This window comes from Ictalurus punctatus, unplaced genomic scaffold (genome assembly GCF_001660625.3).
Source record: "Ictalurus punctatus breed USDA103 unplaced genomic scaffold, Coco_2.0 Super-Scaffold_100046, whole genome shotgun sequence".
In the NCBI taxonomy this organism is placed as follows: Eukaryota; Metazoa; Chordata; class Actinopteri; order Siluriformes; family Ictaluridae; genus Ictalurus; species Ictalurus punctatus.
The window spans coordinates 2,622,146-2,631,390 of NW_026521087.1; the positions used below are offsets into that span (position 1 = coordinate 2,622,146).

The 9,245-nt window shown below is 41.2% G+C and overlaps 2 non-coding genes across 2 annotated transcripts; one reads left to right on the forward strand and one right to left on the reverse strand.

The window, feature by feature from the left end:
• The first annotated feature begins 915 nt into the window (after positions 1-915).
• On the forward strand, positions 916-997 carry trnal-gag (transfer RNA leucine (anticodon GAG)). Its single transcript has one exon. It is a non-coding gene; the product is annotated as a tRNA-Leu (tRNA).
• Positions 998-3,850: 2,853 nt separating this feature from the next.
• On the reverse strand, positions 3,851-3,921 carry trnag-gcc (transfer RNA glycine (anticodon GCC)). Its single transcript has one exon. It is a non-coding gene; the product is annotated as a tRNA-Gly (tRNA).
• Positions 3,922-9,245: the final 5,324 nt, after the last annotated feature.

The following is a 9,245-nucleotide window of genomic DNA, read 5'->3' on the forward strand; positions in this document are numbered from 1 at the left end:
TACCGCTCTCCTCAAGATTACACACCCACCTGTGTGTAATTTTCCTGTGAATTTTCAATAAAATTATATATTACTCATACTAGGTCTCCCTCATGTTTATTTCATGTCATTTTTATCCACAACAACAACAACCCTAAGCACACAAGTCGTTCTACCAAAGAATGGTTAAAGAAGAATAAAGTCAATGTTTTGGAATGGCGAAGTCAAGGTCCTGACCTTAATCCAATAGAAATGCTGTGGAAGGACCTGAAGCAAGCAGCTCATGTGAGGAAACCCACCCACATCCTAGAGATGAAACTGTACTGTAATGAGGGATGGGCTAAAATTCCTCCAAGCTGACGTGCAGGACTGATCAACAGTTACCGGAAACGTTTGTTAGCAGTTGTTGCTGCACACCAAGGTCACACCAGATACTGAAAGCAAAGGTTCACATACTTTTGCCACTCATAGGTATGCAATATTGGATCATTTTCATCAATAAATAAATAACCATGTGTAATATTTTTGTCTGGTTTCTTTAATTAGGTTCTCTTTATCTACTTTTAATACTTGTGTGAAAATCTTACGATGTTTTAGGTCCTGGTAATGAAGATGTATAGAAAGTTTTAAAGGGTTCACAAACTTTCAAGCACCACCGTAAGTGGGATGTCAGGTCATAGCAGAAGAGCTCTTCCGCAAACACTACCGATGTGACCGTGGACCATGGGGTCTTAAGCCTAGACGAATCGCGTCCAAAAGACCACGCCTTAGCTCTGTCTTCAGCTGGAAATGGTTAGATGTCTTCGCCAGAGCTGGTTAAGGCACTTGAGTCTCACAACAGCCCATTTGTCGCACCCATGCCAGATTTCTTGTTGTCCGGTGGAATGACCCGGTCACCTTCTTACCACGGACGGGTAAACCACCACGTCGGCCTGGGGTAGTGTGGCCGAGTGGTCCAAGGCGCTGGGTTGAGGCTCCAGTCTCTTCGGGGGTGTGGGTTCAAATCCCACTGCTGCCAGGGTAGTTAGCTGAAAGTAGTTCTACTTAACTTTCCCAGAGCAGAAAGTAGTTATGCTTAACTTTTCCAGTTAATTCTCAATGGTAGTCCTTATCACTACGGATGCAATATATATTTCGCCACGTGTTGATTCCATGGCGCTGTTCCGAAGCTTGGTGTTTTTTTTTTTTTGTTTGTTTGTTTGTTTTTTTGAAGATCTACATTTTGAATTGCCTCCGCTATCACGAAAACCAGTTAATACTTTATTGGCTTTATTTTTTCGGCTTTCATCTCTTTTTGTTTATTTCTTTTTTCCGCAGACAGCGATTAACATTCATCATTTTACCTGAGAAAAAAAGCGCTATTAGGCGGCAGGTAAAGTGAACTATACACTTACATTTACATTTATTCATTTAGCAGACGTTTTTATCCAAAGTGACTTATAAATAATAAAATTGCTTATTTACTCAAAAGAAACATCGGTATATTATGAATATCATTTGAATGGTTTAAACTATATATGTAGTGTCCATTCAGGAATATCATTATACGTTTGTATGCCGAGTGAAATTGTCTACTGTTCAGTGTCTGTTGTTTGTTCAGTAGTCAAACACACACTTAAAATAAAGTCTTTTGGTAACAAGTGAGCAGATCACACAATTATGTTAGATTAAGTTAGAATATATTAGAGTAGATGTGTATCTTTTCAATAGTTGTATAATTAAACTTTGGGTCATTGATCTTTTACTCTAACATGAAACCTGTCAAGTTATTTTAAAAGAATCAGTTACCATAATTTTACTTTACAAAACAATACATAACTATGTAAATTCTTTTTATAAATTTATTTATGTTAATTGTTCATATCTATGGGTATTATTCAGGCCATCAGCATGAAGAAAAAACAATTCCCTGGGAGAATCAATGTGTCCTTCAGGAGAGGCCCATCAGGTGATTTACTTCGGGGCTCATCTGAAGAGGCAAGAAGCATTAAAGACAATCCTTCTTTGCAAGAGAATTCAACACCTCAAAGAAAAGATGTGGTCAGGAACAATACAGCCACCCGCTCCGTTCAATCCACCTGCTAGTGGTGTTCCTGAAGACGTACCTCTGACGCAGGCAGCAGTTGAGAAGACACCAAAAAAAACAAATTAGATCCTGTTTAGCTTGTGGTCAGCCAAATTCTCATTACATGGGTGATGGCTCCTCTGTACATTTCTTTTAGCAGGCTGGTGATCTTAAATACTTCTACTGCTCCAGGAAAGTCTTTGAGGCATACTCTGCAGAGGGCCATCTGGTCATCTGTGCAGGTTCTGCCACCAGCCACTAAAACAAGGACCCAATAACCCTCATATCCACACTGGTTTCCCTGGAGCAGCAGGCAGATACATTTACTGTTTTTCTAAAGTGCTCTCCCTGTATCAGGCACAGGGAATGAATGCAGAGACGACATGGGCAGAGTTTAAGCAGTCCTCATTCTATGAGGCTGAGAGGCAGAGGTGGATTGTTGAAAAGAGAAAATAACTTTGTTGTGAAACACAGTATTTAAGGTCTGTGCATGGCATGTCTGATTGCAAGCCAAGCACAAGGTTTGATTTTGGTAAATAGTTACAAATCTTGTGTAATACTGTAGTCCATGAATCTCATTCTACGTCTTCTGTGTTCTCTCTCTCTCTCTCTCTCTCTCTCTCTCTTTACCATTGTGTAATTGTGTATAGACAACATTGTATTTAAAAAAACAAAACAAAATTGTCCTGTGTATTTGTAAATATGTTTTATCTAGTTTGTATTTGTAAATGTTTTAAAATCTTAGTCCTTATTTGGAATACATTTTCAATAACTTACTATATATAACACACTCTGCATATATTATTTAGATACTTATTTTAATTTTGACAAACTGTTAATTTCACATTCTTCTTTAACAGTTAATTTTACACACTGAAAGAGTATCGGAATAGTAAATGTTGACAATGCCGCTTTTAAAAAATTACATAGATACAATATGTAACAGATAATATAATATAAATATTTGAACGGATGTTTTTATGTTAGGTTCGTCCGACCCTCCTCCTGGATTTTCCTCGCTTTCTATTGGCTAGTCAGCGCTCTACACCTACGTGTGACTGGCCCCCGCGTGGCAGGTGAGAATTCTACCACTGAACCTCCAATGCTTATCTTAAAAATCCATGGACTTCGCAGAGTGTGATTTAAAGCTGAGTATTGTGCTGCTTCAGCAATTTGGCTTAAAATTCTAAAGGAGAATCTCTTCCATATTTCAGCAGCATGGAGTTTGTCCATTACCCTAGTTTTGGGCGGAATTGATAAGGCTTGTGAAGTGCTTTGGTTGAAGGCTCAAGCAACACAAACGTCTCCAAAACTCAGTTGTGCATTGGCCTGGAATCTAACCCGGACTTCACAGAGGGCGCTTTCCAGGTAAGTATTGTGCTGACTCAGCAATTTGGTTTCAAAATTGACAAGGAGCATCCTAAGGCTCTTGTATATTTGAGCAACATGGACTGTGTCTGCTACCCTTTTTTTGGACAGAATTGATAAGGCTTGTAGAGTTCTTTGGGTGAAGGCTCAATATTCAAAACTCAGCCGTGAGTGGCCGGGAATCGAACCCCGACCTCACGCGTGGTCGGTCAGAATTTGACCACTGAACCACCAATGCTTATCTTAAAGGATTAAGGACAATGCAGAGTGTGCTTTTCATTAAGTATTGTTCTGATGAAACAGTTTGGTTTCAAAATAGAAAAGGAGCATCCTAAGTCTCTTGTATATTTCAGCAGCATGGAGTTGGTCTAGTTTGGGCAGAAATGATCAGGCTTGTAATGTTCTTTTGGTGAAGGCTTAACTTTCAAAACTCACTTCTGCATTGGCCGGGAATTGGACCCGGGCCTCCCGCGTGGCAAGCGAGAATTCTACCACTGAACCACCAATGCTTAGTTTAAATAACTAAAGACTTCGCAGAGTAAGCTGTTCAGGTAAGTATTGTGCTGCTTCAGCAATTTGGTTTCAGAATTGAAAAGGAGAATCCTAAGTCTCTTCCTTATTTCAGCAGCAGTCACACACTATATTTCCAGATACTGTATAATATTATAATATCTCCTCTCTGCCCAACACGCATGTAATACAGTCTACATACCGTAGAGCAGTGTTTTTCAACCACTGTGCCGTGGCACACTAGTGTGTCGTGAAAGATCGTCAGGCGTGCCTTGAGAAATTGTCCAATTTCACTTAGTCTTAAAATCCTTTTTTATTAAAATTTATTCATTATTATCTGCAAATAATAAGCCATTGTTGAGTGTCTGTGCTGTAATATAGTGACTGGCAGAGTAATGTAATATTCGTCCGGGTGGCAGCAGGTAATTGCCTCCTACCTTCTTAGAGACAAGAGAATTAGTGACGCATGCGACAGGTCGTGGTGGCAGTGATGGAGAAGTTTTTAAAAAGGAAAAATGCAAACTCCGAACTGGGCCCTGGACAAGATTGTGACCCAGGTGAAGGGCCTAATATGAGTGGTGGTAAAAAGAAAGCAAAGACTGTGAGCTCGAGGCAATACAGCGAAAGTTATCTTTCGTTAGGATTTACGTTCACCAGCGCTGAGATGACCCTGACTCCATTATGCTTGGTGTGTGGCGAGAAGCAGTCCAATAGCGCCATGGTGCCAAGCAAGCTTAAACGCTATCTCCAAGCAAAACACCCATCGCTTCAAAACAAGCCGATGGACTATTTTGTTTGCCTGCGTGAAAACACAGAAACAGGCAACATTAATGAGAAAAACCACAAAGGTAAATTAGAAAGCCCTCAAAGCTAGTTGCTGAACTTGTAGCTAAATGAAAAAAGTCCCACACTGTGGCAGAGACGTTAATACTACCTGCCCGCAAACACACTGTCAACGAGATGCTCGGCCCTGACGCGGTTAAAGACATATCTAAACTCCCACTCTCAGATAACACAATCGCCAGACGTACTGATGACATGTCTACAGACATCGAAAGCCATGTTTTGGAAAAGATACGTATCAGTAGGAAATTTGTGTTGCAACTTGATGAGTCTACGGATATTCTCAGCTCTTGGCCAATGTGCGTTTTGTGGATGGAGATGCCATTAGAGAAAACTTCCTATTTTGTGAGGCACTGGCAGAAAAAACAACAGGAGAGGAAATTTTTTGGGTCACATCAGAATATCTTGACCAGGGAGGACGTAAGTGGGAAAATTGCACAAGTGTTTGCACTGATGGAGCTGCAGCCATGGTCGGGCACACCTAAGGCTTCGTTAGCAGAGTGAAGGAAAGAAACCCAGATCTTATTGTTACACACTGTTTTCTGCACCGTGAGGCCTTCGTTGCAAAGACTTTAGGGTTAGGGTTAGGGCAGCAGAACTAGTTCCTGTGTTGGATGATGTTGTGCGCATAGGGAACTTTGTAAAGACACAACCTTTGAAAAGTTATATTTGCATCTTTGCGTGAGGAAATGTGAGCGGAGCATAAAGCCTTATTGCTCCATACGGAGGTCCGATAGTTGTAGCGTGACAAGTTGCTGGCCCGTGTGTATGAGCTGCAGGAGGAACTTAAAGTGTTTCTGACAAATGAGAGGTCTGATTACTCAAATCTGTTTGCAAGTGATGAGTGGTGTGCAAAGCTGGCATACCTGGCAGATATATTTCATCATCTGAATGAACCGAACACACGGATGCAAGGCCGAAATGAGAACCTGCTTACAAGCATGGATAAAATAAATGGATTCCATTTAAAGGTGCACCTCTGGCAACAACATGTGCAAAGTGCCAACCTTGAGATGTTCCCACTCACAGAGGAACGGCAAGATCACCCTGCTGCACTGTGCGAGGTAATAGGTAAACATCTGAAAACTCTTGAGGAGAAGTTGTCATTTTATTTCTCTTCAGCCTCCACTGAATGCCTTGACTGCTGTTGGAAAGGACATAACTTTACAGGAGCAGGAGGAACTAACTGAACTGAAACAAGATCGTGGTTTAAAGCTAAGATTTGCTGAACTTCCTTTGGACAGTTTTTGCTTGACTGCTCCCAAGGAGTTCCCCATTCCGGCCAACAAAGTTTTGACATTGACATTTGACATGGCTCAAAAAAGATTGAAAAACAGTGCGTTACACTACACAATTTAAGAAGCTACACTTACTTCTGCTTCCATTGTAACACTTTTCAGTTTTGGAGCAACAACAACAACAACAACAACAACAAAAGTGTTGGAACAAAATAAATCTTATTTTCCATTCCAGCTTGCAGGTATTCGCGGGTGCAATGCAACACCGTTCCACACACAAATAACTCTTTTGAATGTTTAAGGGACTAAAATCAGAAAGCGCCACCAGCATATCTGACAAAGATGACTCATGAACCAATTCTTTAATCACTAGCTGAAAACGACGTATTGAATTTACACAAATGTCAAATAACAAATACAAAATTCTACTTTCTCATGAATATGGTATAGTGCACTGCTTAATCAGCAGTTTTTCTTAGAAAGACAAGATATTTAAATTGACAGATAAAACTGTTACAGATGCTGCTGATCATCTGTAGGTGGCCCTAGGGGTGTTTTGATGTGGCTTATTGTGTGTATTACTTAAAAGCTGTATGTCAACATGAATATTTAAATGACATGTAAGGATTGCTTACTACACAAACTGAACTTCCATGCACTGTGATGTGTGCATTTTATTTCCCATATAGTGAAAACTGTCAGGACACCTGTACCAGGCAGAACATGTACATATAAAGGCCATGGTGTAGGCCAAGGCTAATGATGTATTGTTGTATGTACTTTGAAGAGAAACAGGCAAATTAAATGTTAGTAAAATTGTAATGCATCTTCAGCATTTAATGGTATGGTGTGTGTGTATATACTTTTTAGTGCACAAGTGTGTTCTATTGAACATCTGCTTAGTTTTGCAAGACTTTGTGTGTGCATGTAGTTCTAACTGCACTGCTGTATCGTTTTCTTGTAAAAGTATTTTCCTAAATTATGTATCTTTTTCTACACAGATGGTGGTTAGCATTAAAACGATGCGTGAGTGCACCGCTGCTGCACCTCCCTGTGAAGGAACAGGGCACTGTCACAAGGAGGTCACACTTTGAGCAACTTTCTATTCCACGGACATATTAACCATTACCCTTTAAAGTGTTGAAGAGCTTAAATCTACGTGTGTGTGTGTGTGTGTGTGTGTGTGTGTGTGTGTGTGTGTGTGTGTGTGTGTGTGTGTGTGTGTGTGTGTGTGTGTGTGTGTGTGTGTGTGTGTGTGTGTGTGTGTGTGTGTGTGTTGCAGACTGTGTGGGACAAAGACAAAGCAGAGAGAAAAAGGAAAGCTGAAATGTGCTGGAAAAAGACCATGGCTCAAACATTAGAGAGTCAGAGTCATTTTATAATAAGTACATAGAGGTGCTCACTCAGGATTCAGAGGATCTGGATGCCTCAGCCTCTACATCAGCAGAGCATAGGTACCTAAGCATGCTCGTAGTGACGCAGTGTTCTTAATAAGTCAACTTGTATTGTATTCTCAATATCCAATCAGTACATTTATGTCAGTAAATGTATGCATCAACAGTTCCTTGACTTTGCTGAGCAGTTGTCTGTTCTTTGTCCTAAAAGTTCTTGCATATAATGGTGGTCTTCACATAACATAAGTAAATTCCCATCCTTAAACTCTTTATCTTGCATATTCATTTAGAGCATTTTCTGTTGGGGTAAATGAGTAGAGAGGATCCTAGGCCATTTTTAGCAATTTCCTGGTGAGTAAAAAAAGATGAATCCATTTATTCAACATTGATTATTTTAACAAATTCAGAGGGACCTTAACATAAAATTAAGGTTATAGTGTACTTGTAACCATCCGTCTCTGCTTGGTACAGCCCCAGTTCATGTGACGGTGCTCTGGTGTGTGTGGTACCTCGTCGTTGGCGTGCCAGAGGAGGAGAGAGGAGGCAGATGGAGATGTGTATCCTGTGTCACGAAGCGCAGGAGATCCTACCTGATGGCACCGCCATGGTGCTCGCTGCCTTTGTCCAACGCTCTACGGTCATGTCCAAGAACCGCAAAAGACCCCCTCACAATCCAGGTAAGGTTATGGTTTACAGTGTGCAAGTCAAGTAATTGGATAGGTTTGAGTAGCCAGTGTGCTTATTTCTGGAGGATACATGTGTGTTCCAGAGAGCTATCATCCCCTCTTCATGCACCCTGACCTGTCCTTTGGTACCCATACCGGCAGCTGTGGCCACATCATGCACTCTCACTGCTGGCAGAGGTGAGGAGTTGGGCAAAATGTTACTTCTAGACAGCCTTCTACTTAATCCCAAATAAAAAGTTTTGCTGCTTTCAAATGTTTGTGGATATTGTTGTGGATAAAAATGACATGAAATAAACACGAGGGAGATTGAGTATGAGTAAAAATGTAATTTTATTGGTAATTCACAGGACGGGTGGGTGCGTAGTCTGGAGGAGAGTAAGAGGGGGAGGAAAATGGGGTGCGTCCTGGGGACATGGGGAAATTAGGGTGGGTGAAGTGAACGGACCACTGAGAGTCGGGCGGACAGGTGGGTGAGAAGAGGGACGGATGGTCGGGGCCCGGATCGGAGAAGACAACATCATCATCCTCGGATTGGAAGCTGGAGGGGGGTTCTGGGTCTGACTGTGTAGAGGCGTCAACACGCACGTTCGTGGGGCAGATTCTGTACCGAAGAAGAGGGGGGAACCCCGGATCTCCATTCTTAGGGGGGGTGCTGCGAAGATAGTTAAGTAGCATCATGATATCAGCAGTGAGATGCACAAGCTGGTAATGAGTGTCCAGATCCAGGTCCAAACCCTGATCCAGGTCCAGTAACGGAGAGAGAGGGGACTGACGACGGGCACCGGCACCTAGACACATAGAAGCGGGATTAGGCGGATTGGAATTACGAGCAATTTAAGAGCAGTAATAGTAAAAAAGTCAAAAAGAAGTATACGAGCTGAGGAGTGCTAAAAACACACACACACACACACTCGTACCATCAAGGGCCACACAACATACATACACACACACTCTCTTCCTCATACACACACATGAATAACTTTAATAGAATCTTATAGTAATAGAGAAACTCTGTAAAAAAACAGAATTGTAGGATATGCAGGACAGTAGAACTGTAATGATATTAAGAAGTTGGAAGTACAGTAAACCGCTTTTCAAGTAGTATAAATATATATAAACTAAGAAATATAGTGCAAATATGAAAATAAATTATAAACGAGAA